Genomic DNA, 18,890 nt, shown 5'->3' on the forward strand with positions numbered 1-18,890 from the left:
CATTCCCACAGCATGCTGGCTAAATAATAATTCCTTCACTTGCACTGTTCTCTTTTTGTTGCAAAGAATCGTTTATAACATCAAGCTGTGTAATGTTTTCCAAGATTACATGAACTACAATTACAATTTTTAAAGTCCCTCCCAACCCAAACCATTCTATGAATCTATGATTACTTAAATGAATAATAAAAGTCCTGAGCCCAGTGTGATAAAGTTTTGAGTAGCTTATTGTGTATGAAGAAGGCACATGTGGGGAACACCAAAAGAAGAAATTGTACAATGCAACTGACTTCTGTGAAAGAGAAAACTGTATTATGAAGAAGGCTGGAAAGAATCTGAAAATCTTGCTTTACACTATGCAAAACAATGTTAACCTGTGACAAATGTGCCCCTAAAGAGAAATAAAACATCTTGTCTTAGAGCTGTTGTCACAATCTGAACTTCTTGGAATTACTATTTGATTGAGGGAGAGAGCTCTAGTCAATGTTATGAAGCTAAGCCACTCAGCAATAGTTCTCTTCTAAATTTGACCTTGACAACTGAATATTTTTAAGGATACTTGTTTGGCTTTAAAACTTTCAGTCCTTATTATTGCTGGTCCATAAAAATGACAAAAAATACCACGATATAAATTTCCAGGAACTTAAGAGATGGAGTCTGATGATTTCTGTTGAATTTAAATTTTTAACATTGCTCTGAGAATCTAGGAGATCCATTTGGTGAGTCTTTCCCTTAACACAAGTGATTTTACATCTAAACTTTCCTCCGGAGTAGCTTTTTTGAAAGAAAAGAAACAGCAACAGAATTGGACCAGACAGTGGCACACTGACACGTGGTTTGTTGTACACCACCAGGAAAGACTCCTGTTCTTCCACCAGGAGCTGCAGCTCCAGCTTTGTGCATTCCCATTGCATTCCCCAGGGTGTTGTCCAGCCAGCAGCTCACTGCCATGGAAGAAGAGGTGGCAGAACTCTTGAAATTTAGGCTTGGAGGGAGGCAGGGGGAACCACCACATAGATAGATAGATAGATAGATAGATAGATAGATAGATAGATAGATAGATAGATAGATAGATAGATACATACATACATACATACATACATACATACATACATACATACTTTAGACAGAACATCACACCCTTCAGATTCAGGAGAACAAAATTCACTCCTGCTGCAGCTGGGGCAACACAGAGACTGCATTTCCCCCATTTTGGATAAAGCCAGGAAAGCTTGCTGGCCAGCACTCTGCTCTCATTGTACCCTCAGAAACAAGGCTGGCTGAAAGCAGGAGTTTCCTGATGGAAAAACACTGTCAAAAGAAAAAAAAGCCTTCAGTGAAAGGAACTGGGCTTGGTTTTTCAGGTTTCTTCCAAGATTTTTTGCTGCAGAACATGTTATGCCACCCACGTTAGACAGCCTCACAGTTATTAATGTATTGCAGAGACCTTGAAATCTCAATCTGATATACAGCTACTTCAGTCTGTGCTTCTTCCTACCCCATCATAAACTTGACCTTAATTAACCCTCTTAGTGAAACAGAGTTTGTTGACTCTCAAGGACAGTCTTACTGAAAAACAATGTTGCAATGTCACTCAAAAGCTGAAGTAAGGATGCTTTATAAAGGGATTTGTACTAATAACCCTTGAATATTAATAGCTTCTTATGCTATGTGGTTTATGTAAACTTATCTATATAAGCTAGAATTGAGTTTTGCCTTTCTGAGACTTTAAAAAAGTCTTTATTTCCTTTAGCAAAACCCATTTCCCTTTCATTACATTAATTTTTGGAAAAAAAAAAAAAAAAAAAAAAAAGTTTAAAAGTAGATTTAAAATCAAATATGGCAGATTAATTGCACCAGCTGTAAATCAAAACACCCCCTGTCAGACCAGGATATCCAGTGAACACATTAACTGCTACTATGACTTCCTAATGAAAATGCTTGCTCCCTTCCACTTTAACAAGTTTTATGGAGAACAAATATATGATACAAGTCCTTAGGCTGGATAATTTAATTTTAAAATCTTCTATGGAAGAGCTGGGTGTGGCAATGCCAAAAGCTGCCCTGCAGCATTTGGAGGTCTTGGAACATGCTCAGGCCCTATGGTGAGAAGGGTCTGTATTAGCATTTGGACTGTATGCTGCAAATCTGACATAAAATAACAGCAACTGGTCTTTTACAATTGATTTTAAAGGGAGCATATGCTTTCTTATGAAAATAAATGCAACCACTCAGAACTAAATTGCTTTCTCTTTCCAGATTTTAAAGGTACAGGCTTCACAGCTGATGGTCACCCAGTTTTTTGCCCTTACGTACCTCTGTTCCAGTCTTTGCCTTCAAGAGTTACAACGAGTTGTAATTATCTCATACTATTTAGGGGCTGAACAAAGATTGTAAGTTAGTTTAACAATGAAAACACCCATGCAGAGCATGGAGGTAGCTGAAGTTATAAAAACACCCAACTGGTAATTTCTGAATGGTATTTGAACATGAATGTTTTTTGCCCATAAATTACGAACTATTTTATGGATGTGCAGTATATTTATTGCCTTGTCATGAAGAGCATTTTATCCTCTGAATTCTGAAGAACATTATGCATATATAGCACTAGTGCCAAACAAGGGAATTTTAGATATTTACATAGCAGGCAACCAAAATAAAAGCTATTATTTACCAGTGGGTTAGTATGAAGCAAGTAGTTGGCACTGTACTTGAAATTTGCATAACATTACATTTTCAACCAGGTCTGAAGTATTTTTTATTTATTTTTCTACTACTGTGTTGAAGTATATAAGAAGTAAACCCCAAAATATTTAAACACTGTGTCCACTACAAAGCATCATGCAAAGACTACAGCATTGGTAGGTAATGAGAGAGACACTCCTTAGCATCCAAGCAGATGAGACAGGGACAACACTTCTGTACCACAGAAGTTTCTGGTCTTCCAGCAAAGCAAAGTGCTGGTGGATGCTGATCAATGGTAAGGGGAAGCTCAGAGCACAAAACCAGTGTGCAACAGTCCTCATCCCGGTGTTCCACTACTTGCACAGACTAGCAAGGCTGGTTCATTAGCATCCAAACCTCTCACTTGCCCTTTTGCAAAGACTCCTTTCTCTTATGGACATTGCAGAGAGAAATCAAATTCATGTCATTCTTTTGTCTAAGATTCAGAAGAGGAGCAAGAATGTTTTGCTCTGCAAAACCACCACTGTCACTCCCCGTTTCCTTCACCTGTATTGTCCTGTCATTAAAGTGTTCAATCACTGCAAATAGAGGTTTCTCTGATATGCCAACTAAAATAAACTAATTTACTTGAAAATTATTTAAAAGACATTAGATGGTACCTTGCTGATGTTACTACATCAGCAAAGACAGAATTATGTGCTGTTGAAAGGGGAAGAACTCTAAAACATAAAGCCAAATGCTGGAATTAGTTTACAGTCTGCTGCTAGGGAGGTTTACAATTATCACTGTGTCTTACCTGTGACTGTAAAATTAGTAACTCTTTGTCCTAGTCACACAGCCATATTAGCACAAAATTTGAATTATTTCTCTCATACCAAAGTTGCACGCCAGGACCAAAATACAAAATACTCAATTAGAGAAACCTAACGGTTCTTTTTTTTTTTTCTCCCTTGAAGCTCTTCCAGATTTTATGTGTTCACAGCGGCCTGGCAAAATTATTTAGAGTAAATTAATAATTTTACCTACAGTGTATGAAATTATCAGCTGTTCAAATAAGCCCTAATAAAATTTCTTTTGAATGACTTTGTTTTAATTGTATCACCAGGACACCTGGACTGCTCTTCTGACCAACCATTTTTAGTACAAAATGCTTTACAAGCCTGTTACATGTTTCATTGTTTAAATACCACGGGAGAAGATGGATTCCTGCTTTACCTTAATTAGTGTACCTCTGAAAACAAACAAACACAAAATCAAAAGAACCCCACCCAAATAAGATTACCCAACACCAAACCAAGTCCTTGTTAAAAGGGATTCATCAAGGTGAGCATTCAAAATTTATTATAAACTACTTGTTCCCCTCCCTACAACTTTCTGCATGAGGCTTCCTCCTGGAACAAGATCTCCTGACCACCACTTCCCTGTTGTACAAAGTTGTATGTCAGTATAGGCCAAATTAAACTACAACTGTGTATGATGAAGTTGAGAACTATGAATCTTAGTAGTTTATGTATCCAACTCAAGATTTATCATCTGTATGGTATTTATTTGCCAGTCTGGCATACACAGAGCATATTTTCTCTTTCTTCTGTGACAAATAACCTTTAGGATCTCGGACTCCATTTTTCAAATATGTCAAAGTGCTTAGCAATTCTTAAAAAAGGTAACATTTCTCTTTGTGGAATATGAAACTTTTTGATTGATGACCTTATTCTGGAATATTTAACCAAAACAGGAAAGCCTAACACTCTGCTGGTCAGCTTTTGGGTTTCCTTCCCTCTAAAATCATATGAATTGTGCAAGCTAATTTTATTTACTTTCTCAGCCTACTACAAATACCCTCCAGAAAATGTTTAACTTTTCTATTCAGTTTGTATAAATTGTAGAAGGAAACTTTTGCTTTAAAACCTAAAAAGGTGAAATATGCTATAAATGTGGGCAAGTTGCATCTCTCTCATTTTTGCTGTTCTAAGATGGAAGAACTAAACAATCTTCCTTAGGTAACAAAATCATGACATTATTTCTTTTAATCATGACATTATTTCTTTTAATAGAAAGACTCTATTTTTGTGTGGTTTTAGCTTTGAAGATGTTTTTTTCAATTTTGGCATCTCTTAAGAGTTTCATCTGATTTATTCAGTATTAAATCTAGGTTTAGTTGCATCCAAAAGTTAAACATTCTTCTTTCAACAAAACCCTGAGCATGTAGAGGTTGGTAGGCTGAAAATAGTGTTTTATAAATGAGAAGTCCATGCTAAGCTCTAGTTGTTAAAAATGACCCCCTAAAATTAACCAAATACAGGTCATGTAGCTTGCTAAAATTAAGAATTTCAGCTAGTACTTTCTGAATGGTACCTGACCATAATTTTTTTTTTTTTTGCCAAAAGATGATAAACTCATTTTAGAGATGGACAGCACATTTACCATCTCACATATAGTTAAGAATATCTGTTCAATAAATACGACCAGAGAAACAAATGGGGTAAATATTGACTCATTTTATGGCATAAAAAGGACAGCCAGCACATATAAGAACTTTGTGGGAATGAGTCTGTCCTTCTGAAGACACTCCATTAGAAAACAGAAATTAGAAGTGATTTCTACCACAGTAACTCAGCATCTGCTCACTTGACTTCTCAATCTCCATGCTGAACAAAGCTCGTGGAGATTTGAGAACTTAGGATCTACACTATACATGCTATGTGTATCTATGTGTGTGTATATGGAATGAGTACACCAGAATATATTATTCTAAATAAATCTAAATTTCTGTCTTCAAACAATCCCTCCAATGCCTACTTTATTTCTGGCTGTTGTCTATACAGGTGAAGAAAAGGTTTCGTGTTCCCAGACCCGTTATTGTAATCAAGTCAGGCAATGCATACAATTAAGACATTTTATATTAATCCATTGTTAGACTAAGAACTGCATTATTAATAAGGATTTTCTTCTTGTTAAATACCACACTTCCATCTGTGATACATGGCCACCTAGTGACTAATTTAAATTGATGGAAACATTTATGTGATATATACTGTTAATTACATGTCACCTTCACCACTTTAACATGTTCTAAAACAACTGTCACAAAATGTGGCACAAACCTGTAGCTGGTGGCTGGGAAATATGTAGCTCTGTTAAAGACTTGGTGAAAACTGTGTTTGCAATTATATTAAGACATTCTTTTAGAAGAGTCAGAGGTAGCTACAACGTTTTAAAATAGATGTGTGTGCATTCTTGTTTGGGATAAATAGATAGAACTCATTTAACATACTGACATGGAACAGGGAGATGTTTGTTTGGCATGCATTTTTGTTTGATTTTAAAAATCTAGGTTAAAAAATTAAGCTCATTTTTTCCCTTATTGAAACTAAACCAAATTCTAAAATATAAACTACTTCAGTCAACTTCAGGTGAAACTAAGAAATTAGGTAAACATATAAGATTACTGTTATATTATTACCTGCAATTCCAGGTTTTGTCCAGAACTACAAAAACTTACACCTTCCTCAAACACAGCTGTATTCTTGATGCTGATTATTTTTTTTTTCCTGATATACTGTAGTATGTTTCCTGAAAAAGAAAAAAAAAAATTAAAAAAGCAGGGAAAAAGAAAAAAAAAGCCCTGGAATCAAGTGTTTAAAGGTGCAATTGAGTATTTGAATTTTGCACATAAAGCTGTCAAGTCACTCTCAGAACACTGAATGCTCATGGTTCTCTACTCAATCACAGAGATTAAAATCCAGACAGCTGCCTGCTTATTTTGCGTCCCAGCATCCTAATTATGGATGCACATCAACATGAAATTTAGTTTATGGATACCAATTCTTCGTAGTGTATTTTGAAGTGGACACAGCAACCAGTAACAACCATGAGTAAAACATGGAACAGAAATGGGAAACATTTGTTAACTTGTTCTAACTGATTTTCTTCCTGTAATTCCCCCATTCTCATTAGATTCAAGAAGTTCACCTTTGCCCTTGGTAGCGAACAGAACAGAAACCAGAGAAGTAATTTGGAAAGTGATGGTGACATTTGATAGGTGAGCTCTTAGACTCCTGCTTCCAATAAAATAACTGTACAGCAGCAAAATATGAAGAAAGAATAATATCCAAGACCTCCAGGTAGAGAGGATGGAGAAGGGAAATTAAAATAAATAGATGGTCCCAACAGTTCTTTATGCATTCCTGACAGTTCATGGCATTTGAAGGTTTCTGTATCATTAGTCAGCACACTTCCTCCCTCTCTCTCTCTTTAGCTTTCCATGCATTTTCCAGCTCCTTTCTCACTTGTAAAGTTTAAATATACAACTGCTTTAACATTGCTTTTTAGGGTTTTAAATTAAGCTCGAGGTTTGCTTCATCTCATTGTGAAGTCAGTGTACATTTCCAGGCTGGTAGTGAATGAAAAGTTGACACAGTAAGGAAACACTTCTTGCTACTACTGTGTGAAACACTGTTAAATTTTCATTGAAGATTCATTTGGTAACATTACCTATTCTCTATTCATAATTACAAAAAACCACAAAAGCTCTGGTGAGGGTAAAAACAAACAGCCCCTGCACCCAGCTAATTATATTTGACCTTTACTAGCTGTGCAGTTTGCAGCATAACGTGCTAGAAGTAGCAGGAGTCATCCTGCTACACCCAATAACGGGTGTTGCTTAACAAAGAAAATAGTTCAGAGATTGCCAGTGGTAACAAAAGAGTGTTTTCTATTGCATTGCTGGTATGAAATATAACTTTATCAGCACTAGGCTGGGACCAGTTCTGGTGTATTGTCACTGCATTCCCATTTTCATGAGGTAGGTTGGTCCTCCAGCTTTCTTGGAAATACTTCATGTGGAAATCTAACACAGTTATCAAATCACATGTGGGGAACTTTCTTAAAGAGTCTAGAAAAAAGTGTACCTCTCCATTTGGGGACTGAAATATGGTGATTACTGGGCCTGAAAAGTTACCTGTGAAATTCTTTCTTTCAGCTCCTCAGCAGGGTGACTACATTGCCTTCAGACCCTGACACCTATAACCCATGGAGGCACATCAGTAACAACTGCACTGCTTCTTTTCTTCTTCAAAACTCAGCCAGAAGTTTTCAGTGTCCTGGATATTTCTCTTCTTATCCACCTTCTTTGAGGAGCTGCATCGTTATAAGCAGGCAGTACAGTACAGGACCTCCGTGCAAAACTGCAGAAAGAGGAAAAAAAGGGAGAAAACCAAGTTACTTAGAAGAAATCAATCAGGAATAGTGTTTTCTATTCAAAATATTTGTCTAAGCTACACCATGAGAAAAGAACATTACATACATTACTCTTATTTTCAGACTGAGTGTTTGATAACTCATATTTTTATATGAATTATATTTATGAATCCATCCAGCCTGTGACAGCAGGGACAAGAGAAAGTAGACTTCATGCTTGACCAGTCATGTTTGAAGAGACAAGGGTCCTGCTTCCTTTCTAAGGAGGACAGTATCCTAACAGCCTCCTTTGGTGTTAGGCTCCCCAAGCAACATAAATACAACCAGATGAAATATTTTAGAACACACATATTTAGAATCTACAACACACCTTCCTTGGCTCTGATTTGCATTAACAATGTATTTTAAGCACACCTGCATTACAAACAGTACTTACAAGGAATACAGAGACTGGCTATAATCACTTTGCTTTTGGTAAAAGGATTCCAGAGTTAAACAAAAGAGGTTATCAGGATCTTGAGGGAGTCATTTGCTACTCAGGAGTCTTGAAAATCACTTGGACAAATCCGTAGAATGAAACAGACTTTCTGGTCAATCCTTCATATTTTTTTGTGCTAGTTTTAGGGCAGTGGGTAATCCATCTCCAGAATGTTAACTTCTATAAAGTCAAGCTCTCTAATCACTTGCAAATATTGTTCTTCAGAGCACTCACTGACTATCTCTCCATAAATTTCTTTCTGAGAACATAAAACATTCTGCCTTTGTATTTATTTTTTGTAGTGCAATTAATTGCAATATGCATTCCCTATTCTAAAGGATTTCTATATTCCTTAAGCATTGCAAGTGTTGCTTTTGCCATCTTGGGGTTACCGAGTGCTGCATGGGGACAAGGGATAATGGTTAGAGGCAGTAGTTTTAAATTAGAGAAGATTTAGATTGAATGTTAGGAAAAAGTTCTTCACCGTGAGGGTAGTGGAAAAACGGAACAGGCTGCCCAGGGAGGTAGTTGAGGCCTCATCCCTGGAGATACACAAGGTGAGGTTTGACAAGGTTTTGAACAACCTGATCTAATTGAGGATGTCCCTGATTACTGCAGGGGGGTTGGACTGGGTGACCTTTACAGGTCCTTTCCAACTCAAATTATTCCATGATTCTACGACAATGCTCATAATCACACAGTGCAGGCTCAAGATCACCAAGAAATATGCAGTCTAAAAAGCCAAGTTATTGACAGAAATTGCAACAAAACGAGTGTAAAGTATAAAAATAAGAGAGTATAAGCATAGAGTCAAATTTCATTCCATTTTAAATGCTGTATCACCTGTACAGCTCATACCACATGAGGCTTACTTGCTTGCACAACAGTACAAGAATATTAAATATTTCTAATGATAACCAAAATCCTGAGCACAATAAAACATTGCTGTGGGTACACTGGTTACACAAGGCCCTTCCTTGGAATGCATATTTATTTAGTGTTTGCCACATAAATTATTCTAATGGGAGAATGTTGTTTCAACACAGTGTGTTGAACATTCCATCTTTCTGAAAGTGAAATGCCATTGCAGTTCCTAATTAAGCTATTTTCCTTTTAAGATTTCCAGAGGATGATGTGAAGGGTGGCAATATTGATGAAGATTAATTGGACTGAAACTAACTGTGATACAGCTGTAGATAAGGTTATGCTGCTAGTTAGCAAATGAAAATTACAGCCATTTAGAAGCTGAGTGTGTAAAGCCTTGGCTTTCTTAGTGTTCAGATGGTATGCAAGAGAAAAAATTAGGAGGTACAGGAAACATATTTCAGATATACTGGCAGTCTTCCACTCTATTTAAGAACACTGTGAAAATGCAGTGTATAAATAAAATATAAATGTATAATAAAACATATGTATTATGTTAGTGGATTATCCAGTTTTGTCTGGGAACTCCACAGACCTGTTTAGATACTATAATTAAAAAAATGTCAAGGGAACAGTTTGGCTGAGCACTCTCACTACAGTGTTTATAAAGGTACTAAACAATTGCTTTGGAAAGTCAGTTTTTCAGAAGAAACAAAACAGACACTTTCTCTGCTCCTTGAGATCAATGAATTCAGGTAAAGTTCTTAACCTACTCAAAGCTTTAGGCTTGTCAAAATCCTGTTGATTGCATGACATAAACTGGCTCAAAAATGAAAAATTTCAGCCAAAATGATACAACCTCAAAATCCATCAAGTAAACTGAGATTCCAGATGCTGATTAATCCTTTGTTAAAAAACAAATAAAGTCTACTCAAAATTTATTTCCCAGACATTTGATTATGTCACTCCTGGTTAACAGCTACTACAACCACTGCATTACAACTCCCTAAAATCTGGCTAACAGGTTCTTCAAAGATTACCTTCTCAACACCGGAAAAACTAACTACAGTTTCAATTTTATCAAGAGATTTAGAAACAACCATAGTACAGATCTTTTTAAGCAGTAAGGAAATATCACGTTTCTCCCATTACGCAAGTCAGATGGTGCTGAACATAGTGTGGAAGTCAGTACTGCAACCTCATTAACCTCCTCTTACTCCAGCAGTCACACAGAATGACTGGTTAAATAAATAAAGTTTCACATTTGCAGCAGTTCTATAGAACTGTGGCATCAGTGTTCATTTCCTTCATGTGTACAACTGTAGAACCTATTCTATCAAGTAAGATACATAGATCTATATATACTTATATACACAGATGATGTTTATACTCATTTTATACTTAGCTCAAGTATTATTAAAATCAATAAAATCATTTGCTATGATTCATTATGCTTCTTCATAAGGAGTAATATTACAATCCCTATAGATCCTCATATATTGCATCTATATGTGATTCATAATGCAGAGATATTATTTACTACCCAGAAATAAAAATATTTCACAGTCACATTTTTATGCAATCACACAATACAGCCTGATAACACTTGCTAATACTTGTAAAAACATTTATTTCTTAATAAGATATGAAAGTGTACCTCCCACTTTTCAGGCTCTTCAATTATTTGCAGAATTTGTCTCTTATGTAATTTTTTTATTTCCTAATTAATGTTATAGTTACCATTACCACAGCCCTCCACTAAGTCAGAAATCATGTCCCAGTCACCCACAGAGCTGGATGCCTTTATAATCCAGTGTCTACAGCAGCATCCAGGTTTAGCACAGAACCATGTCAGAGCTTCCAGAACTTGTCAGAAACTGTGAGACAATGTATTTCTATTACATAAATCTGGGTTTAAACTAAAAATCTCACCAAACATGGCACTTTGGCACCAGGCTCCAGCAAGCAAACCAGCTGGAGACAAAGTCAATTATGTCCAACAAACAAAAAATTTAAAAATGCAAAACCTGTTGTTGACCTTTCTCAATCCAAGACATTTCTGGAGCTGTCAAAAGACTAGGCAGGCACTCATGGACTCCTAACTCCTGGAAAAGGAGACATGTCTGTGAGAAAAGATGAACATGGAAGGAGTTGTGTCCAACAAACCTTCTCTGAGCTGAACTGGCACCAAACTCTGTAGATTTTCCTGAACTATTTACACACACAAGCTAAAGTCTGGGACACTGCAGCCACATGTTACTCGGCACAACTGGTAACTGTACTAGGTATTTCCCTGGGAGGTGGCAGGAAACCTATCTCATTTATAACAGTAAATTATCTTGACTAGTATATGATATTGAGTTTTGAGTTTATTGTACTCAAAAAAGGGAGATCTTTATTTAACTTGTTAAATAAGCTAACCCCTGTAGGAGGATGTTCAATGAATTTCATAGGAAATAAGAATACTTCATGAATAATATTAAGTGGAGTACACAAGAAGCCATTTAGCATAATAAAGCTTCAGCTCTGTTAAGCCTCTTGAGGCTTACCACAATTTTCAAACAAAAATACTTATCTACTCCCATAAAATACCAAAACAGAATACAACCAACACAAAGAACAGACATCCATCCATCCATCTAGTTCTCTCTCAGATAGTTGCCATTTATAATTCCCACTCTGATGAAATTCATGCAAGAAAATAAAATGGTAATTAGCATGTTTGGAAGTCAAAAGAAAAAAGTGTCTTTGTTTCCTGTCTGCCCTATTTTCTTGATTGTTCCAGAAATCATACTGAAAACCATGCATGTGCCTAAAGCCTCTGTGAGGAGTTGGCTTTCCATGAGCTCTTACTTTTCTTCTCAAGGGCGAACAAACCCAGTTTTCTCGGCCTGCCCTCATATGGCAGCTGTTCCAGCCCTCTGACAATCCTCATGGCTCTTCTCTGGCCCCCCTCCAACCTGTCTGCATCCCTTTTGTAGAGCAGGGACCAAAACTAGATGCAATACTACAGGTGCAGTCAGACAAACACCAAGCAGAGGGGATGATGACTACTTTACCTCTGCTGGTCATGCCCTTGTTGATGCAGCCCAGGATTGTGTTGGCTCTCTTTGCTGCTGCAGATTAGATAATTTTATGTATTTTATAACTGTGATTGTCCATACCTGTGGCCTCGTAACAAAGCTGATACAATTTCTAATGTCATCTATGTCACTACACTCTTTGACTTTTAAATACAAATGAATCACATCATCTTTGACAGCAATGATGGAAATGTCTTAGCATGGTGTCCACACTGGCAATTTGTTTCCAATGCACTAGGTAGGTCATAGTCTGAAGAAGAGTAACTTGTCTTACTCAAAATACATTTTCCCTGAGGCACTATGTGCTTCTCCCTCTTGTGTAGACAGAAAGCAGCACACTATGCAACTTGTGAGTGACAGTTCATCTTGAAAGCTGTATTTAGATTGCCACTTATCCTTGCTCTCCACATGTTGCAAATTCCTTGGCTCAAGTACATCTCTCATGAGTTGCTGCAATGTCATTATGAATGTTTGCTTATTAAATGAAAGACTGATTTCAACTCAAGATCCTTTTTATTTAAAAAAAAAAAAAAAAAAGCAGACAGCCAAAGCCCTGGCTTTCCATTACTGATCAATTTCACCACCACACTTTCCCCCAGCTCTACAGGACACAGAAATGCCTGTGTCTCTATTTTCATGGGAAATTCAGTTATCTCTTCACAAATTAGCAATATTAAAGTGTTTCTATTATGATTAGTAGGAAAAGGCAGGCACTGATGCCTCATCAGCTCTTTGTCTAACTCCTTCTACTTAAAGCACAAAGATGCTGCCCAGTAAGGCTGAGGGAGAAGAGCATCTGCAGCAGCACTGAGCTGCAGAGCGTGCAGCCAGGCAGCTCTCATTGGTATTGGTGGAATCATGCACTAAAAAATTCTCCAGCTCAATTACCAACTTTGGTAATTTACCTCTACTGATGCAATTTAGATGACTATCAGTCCAGACTCCACTTTTTTTCCAGGTAAACAATGTAACGACTCTACAAAATAAAAAATATGTAAATCCCATGATTTAACTTCACACAGCAATTCTGTACTAAGCTATGCTATGTCCCAGAAGGTTTTGCCACTAGATCATTATTTACTAATGGGCTGTAGGGTAGCAATAGAACATAACCTCCAAAGGCACCAAGATGAATATTTAATCCAGAGTTTCTGCCTGTTAATATTTTATTAAAGCCTGGCTATTTCCCACCATCCTGAAAATACTAAATTCCATTAATGAAAATTGTGAATCTCTATGGAGTCAGATTTTAGCAGCTTCTGGATATTACAATGAAATAACTCCTATGCTGTTCATTAACACCAAAGATGGTGCTACTTGCAGCTTCAAGCCCCAGTATTTATTTGTTAAAATTTTTCCTTTAACCCAAGCAGTACAGGGTAAGAGGTGGGTTCCAAGCTCACATGAATAATAATATTACAAAAATATTTCCTTTTTCAAAACACTAAAAACATCACTTAGGCTTGAGTTCCCTTGTGGTGTGAGAAATAAAATGCAGGCTCTTTCTCTGTTGTGAACTGAGCCAGCTCTTAAAAATGATAGCTTTTCACTCACCCAGGTAACATTACTTAGGTATCACTGCTTTTTTTCTGGTCCTGTGCAAAACAAATTCATGATCGTGGCACTAGCAACAAAACAATGAGCACTAAATCAAATTTTCAATATTAAGCCCAGTAGAAAAACCTTCCCTGTGCTTTTTTATGACTAGAAAACTAATCTCTGATGACTTTATTGAATGTTTTTCACAGATATTTGATCATCTAAAACAGAAAAGCACAGCAAGGCAGTTTACTGCCTTGGGAACATCAAATTTCCTTCCCCCTTCATTAGAAAGGTACTGAAAACAGAAATCTACCTCTTGTAGTACTAGTATGGAAAGATGTTCAGGATCCCTACACACAGAAAAAAATCTTTCACCCTCCTTAATCAATGAAGTTGCAGAAGAAATTGCACTAAGTTTTCTGCTATTCTTTTTAAAAGTACTTCTTCACAGTTTAGAGAGCTTTTTAGTAAATGTAATGGACTAACCAAGATGTTCCCAGCAAGAGATGAAAACCCAGCTATATGGGCTGCCTGAGAACTGGAAACCTTTTTAAAGCAATAGTTAAACCATCTAGAAAATGAAGGATTCAGTATCATGTTAATTCCTAGCAAGAAAAGGTTTGTTCACAGTTTCATTCAGACAGGGGTGTTAACTGTGGAGAGAGACATCTAAGCTGCATTTGATGAGCAAATGTTTATCATCTCTGGTAGCTCTTGAACTAAAAAACACTAAAAAAAATGTTCAATACCTATTTACATTCATGCTTACCTGTCAGTTGGACTATCATTAGTGCACATAAAATTAGCAACAATTTGTTTTTAGGGCTAAATTTTCAAAACTGTAATGGATGCAAAAGTTACATAAGTGATACACAGGTTCATTAATGAGCTTGTTTTAGTAACAGATTTTACCCTATAGTGCTTACTATCTAAATAACAGTGTATTTACTATTTTCACTTCCTTTGGGAATATAATTATTCAAAATACACTCTATATAGAATATTATGTATTTAGATAGTAACATATTTTGGATATTATGTGTGTCTACACCTATGTAGTTTTTATATGCAAAATCAACCCAAGATAACTTTTAACTCAAACTCATCTATATGCAAGACTAATCCCACTGTGAAGACATCACTAATGTTTTGTAAACCTTTGAAGTATCTTTGTTAGGTGTCATGACTAAATAAGCTCATTTTTGGTTTGTTTCATCTGACAGTACAGGTGTTTAGGCCTTGATCTAATGTCCACTTCACTAAATAAAGCTTCTGTAAACTTAAATGAAACAGGAAGGCCAGGTTCATTGTTCTTCAAAGTGTAAGCTGTCCTTCACTCACTACAACTTGAGTTTCAGCATGTAGCAAGAAGATGCTTCATTTCAGAAACCTTTCACTTTAACATTACCTTCTGTGAAAATGCTTTCATCTTGCAATTAAAGTATTCATACACTTCCTTGAGAAATTATTTCATTTAAAAAAGAAAATAGGTTTTCTTCAAATTTTTCATGTTTTTCTATGTTAGTTGGGCACTATTTCCACACTTAATTCCAGTGTCAGTAAAATATTTTTCTCACAGAATAAGCAAAAGCATGTCCCCAGGCACCAAAAGACAAAATGGCAGGGAAGATGATTGGCCTGGCTGACCAGGGAGTTTTTGATGGGAAAAGGAGGAGAGTTTACCTCCTCTGGATGAGGGGGGCAGGCATCTCAGGATGAGTAAAGGGATCTAGTTAGGTCGTGTAGAGGAAAAATTAGGAAGGCAAAAGCCCAGCTGCAGCTCAATTTTGACACTGCTGTAAAGAACAACAAGAAGTTTTTACAAATACATCAATAACAAAAAGAGCCAGGGAGAAGCTCCAGTCTTTTATTAAATGGAGGGGAAAACATTGAAACCAAGAATGAGGAAAAGGCTGAGATACTTAATGCCTTCTGTCTTCATCTTCACTAGTCAGACCAGCCACTCCCAGGGCATTCAGGCCCCTAAGCTGGAAAAATAAGGAAGGAGAGCAGCACAATGGCCCCCTTAATCCAGAAGGAAGCAGCTAAGGACCTGACACAGCACCTGGACACTCACAAGCCTACAGGGCCAGATGGGATCCACCCTAGAATATTGAGGGAGCTGGCAGAGGAGCTCACCAAGCCTCTCTCCATCATTTACTAACAGTTCTGGTTAAAAGGGGGGGGGGGGGTCTGGATGGGAGGAAATGGCCTAAAGTTGGACCAGGGGAGGTTTAGACTACATATTAAGAAGAATTTCTTCACACAGAGAGTAGCTGGCATTGGAACAGGCTGTTTAGGGAGGTGGTAGAGTCACCCTCCCTGGAAGTATTTAAAAACCCGGTAGATGAGGCATTTCAGGACATGCTCTTGTGGGCAGGGTGATACAGATATTGATATAAATATATATTATTTATTTTAATGGAAGGGATGTTGACAGTTGGACACAGTGATCTTAAGAGGTCTTTTTTCCAACTGTGACAATTCTGTGAAAAGATTTTTTTCCCAGTCACAGACAGACACAAAAATAAACTGACAAGTTGTCTTCAAAAAGAAACAAGTAGCAGAGTTATTTTCTCTCTCTCTCTCTTCTTCTCTGTACATCACTGAGGAAAGGGAAAGGGAGATAGAGGATGGTACTGGTAACTACTCTGTCTCATTTCAGGATTCAAAATATTTTGAGAGTAGTGACTATGACCAGATGAACATCCGCAAGTCAGCCTGAAAGGGGTAGGTAAAAACCTGATAATGTACAAAAATAAAGCAGGCATGCAGGAACTTACATATGTTGTCATCACAATCTTAAGACATTCAGCAGAAAATGATTTTAAACAGCAGTTCTGATCTAAGAGCTGATTGTTTTACCAGATGATAAGCATTTTGCCCTGTTGTGACAAGTGACATACATAGGTCTTACATATCAGATGAGAACTGTATTTTTGACCACAAAAAGGACTCAGACAAAATTCCACATTTAGGCAGACTCTTAAATGTCATAGGCTATTAATTATTCAGACAAGGCAGGAATCTGAAAAGGGTTGCATTAAATACTGTCAAAGCATGTGTGTGAGTGGAAAACATATAGCAAGTATTTGACTGATGATAGGCAGGAAAGCTCTCATATATACTCATGAGTTGATAATGGCTAAAAATGCTCATTAATTAAAATACAGAACCAAAAGATGCTTATCTAGAATGCCATTAGCTGCAGAGTGTGTGGGGTGAATCTGAAGGATATACATATGAAGAGCTAATGGCCTATGCCTGGCTCCTGCTGATCTTGTCACTGACAAGGATTTTGTATCTGAAAGATAAGGAAGTAGCAGAAGAGATAACTCACTTAATGGGCACTTTTCAGTTTGCTTTCTGACTAGGACTACTACAATAGAAAACAAATATGGAATGGATAAAATGTATTACAAATTTGGAGACACATTTAAATGTTTTCCTATATGACATTTTTTATTTAAATACTAAGAGTAGTAATGCCATTCCTACCATACATTCCTTCCAACATATCCATTCCCTGCTGAGAGGTGCTGGAGACTTACCAAAAGCACAAGAGAGATTCATTAAGGTAATTTCTGCCATGAAATGAATTACTAGATCGTGTCAGCATCAGAGAAGTAGCACCAAAATAAGTGCTTGAAGCATTATTCTTTCTGGCTTAATATCAAACTTCTCTGGTAAAAAATCCCAGGAAGGCAGAGGTTTGGATTCTTCCCCAACCTATATTCATAACCGAAGTTCACTTCGGGTACAGAGACATCTTTTTTCAAGAAAAACTGAATACTCAGACCTAGAACTGTGACACTGTAATCAAAATAATATAAGAACAAACATGCAAAGATTTTGCAGATCTTGTATTCAATTCTGTATGAACAGCCAGTGATATTAACAGATTCCTCAACTAGAATAGCAAAAAGCCAAATGAAAGATGAGGTGGTATTTTCACCAGATGTATACAGGGCACATGGCTGCTTATACCAAGATTACCTTGACATAAGGGCCATGTTTGTGGTTATATATATTTCAGCACAGCTTGACCCTTGTTTTCCCAAGCACCACTAGAAATGCAGTGCTGCAGCAAACAGGAGTGTAAACCTGCACCCCACTGGTCAAGGTGACCCTGTGCACCACAGGAAGAGCTGTGGAGGCTGTGCCATGAGACACCAGGGGCACAAGGAACATGGCAGCCACTCTGCTATGGGGTGCACTGGTACAGCTCCACACTTGCTTTTACATACATTTAGTTGTCTGTCAGACACGAAGGACCCTACTTAAATTCAAGAAGACAAACAGAGAGCAGGATCCAAGCAGCAAGACACAAGAGGCAATTTCTTTATCCTACCCATTACACTGCAGTCAAGGGTTCAGTCACCCATCCCACCTGGCACAAACTTTCTATAGCTTCTAACAGAAAGGAGCAGCTGCACAACTGTTGCTTCACAATCTTGACTCCAGACATACTGACCCATCCATAAAATAGTTAAAGGGATATTTAAAATTTGCCAGCTTGACTATGGAATGCATAGCTTCCTATGTATTTCTATTTTGTTTAATGCTTTCTGTAACTGGAATATATTGCTATGTACTTACTGATGAATACAGATAGGTGGTTCAGCAAAAAATGTTTTGAAGGTGTTATGTTTTAACTAATAACAAAGTAAAAATTGTGCAATCGATTCCTTTCCTATTTATTCAAGCATTATGCAACTGTAATACATTACCCGTCTGTTCCGAGAATCAGAAAATTTCTTGGATTCATGCTGGCAGTAAGTGGCCCTTTGAGGATTTGGGTGTTTTCCTCCCCTAGACACTCTCCTTTTTTTCTGGCTGATCTAAATCTTATCAATTTCTTCCCCTTGAAGTAGAAAGCAGTCCAGCTCTCAGATGGCTTGTGGTTTCTGAGACTGAAGTGGAGGGAGAATGACAGTCTGTCTGTCTCAGAACCTATTTCTGAATTCGTTCATAAGCCCTCATTAAAGATGTAAGAGAATTATGAAGGCAGAGAAATAATGAAATAGAAGTCTCTTCCA

General features: G+C 37.1%; 1 long non-coding RNA gene across 1 annotated transcript in view; it reads right to left on the bottom strand.

Annotated features, from left to right (window-relative positions):
- The window catches only part of LOC139800249 (uncharacterized), a 51,430-nt gene that overhangs the window by 2,594 nt on the left and 29,946 nt on the right, over positions 1 to 18,890 (bottom strand). The window contains exons 2-3 of the long non-coding RNA XR_011727682.1: positions 7,646 to 7,871; positions 6,149 to 6,258 (exon numbers count right to left, since the gene is read on the bottom strand). This is a non-coding gene — a long non-coding RNA (uncharacterized lncRNA). The remainder of the gene's footprint in view (positions 1 to 6,148; positions 6,259 to 7,645; positions 7,872 to 18,890) is intronic.

The sequence above is a fragment of the Heliangelus exortis genome, chromosome 10 (genome assembly GCF_036169615.1).
Source record: "Heliangelus exortis chromosome 10, bHelExo1.hap1, whole genome shotgun sequence".
NCBI lineage: Eukaryota > Metazoa > Chordata > Aves > Apodiformes > Trochilidae > Heliangelus > Heliangelus exortis.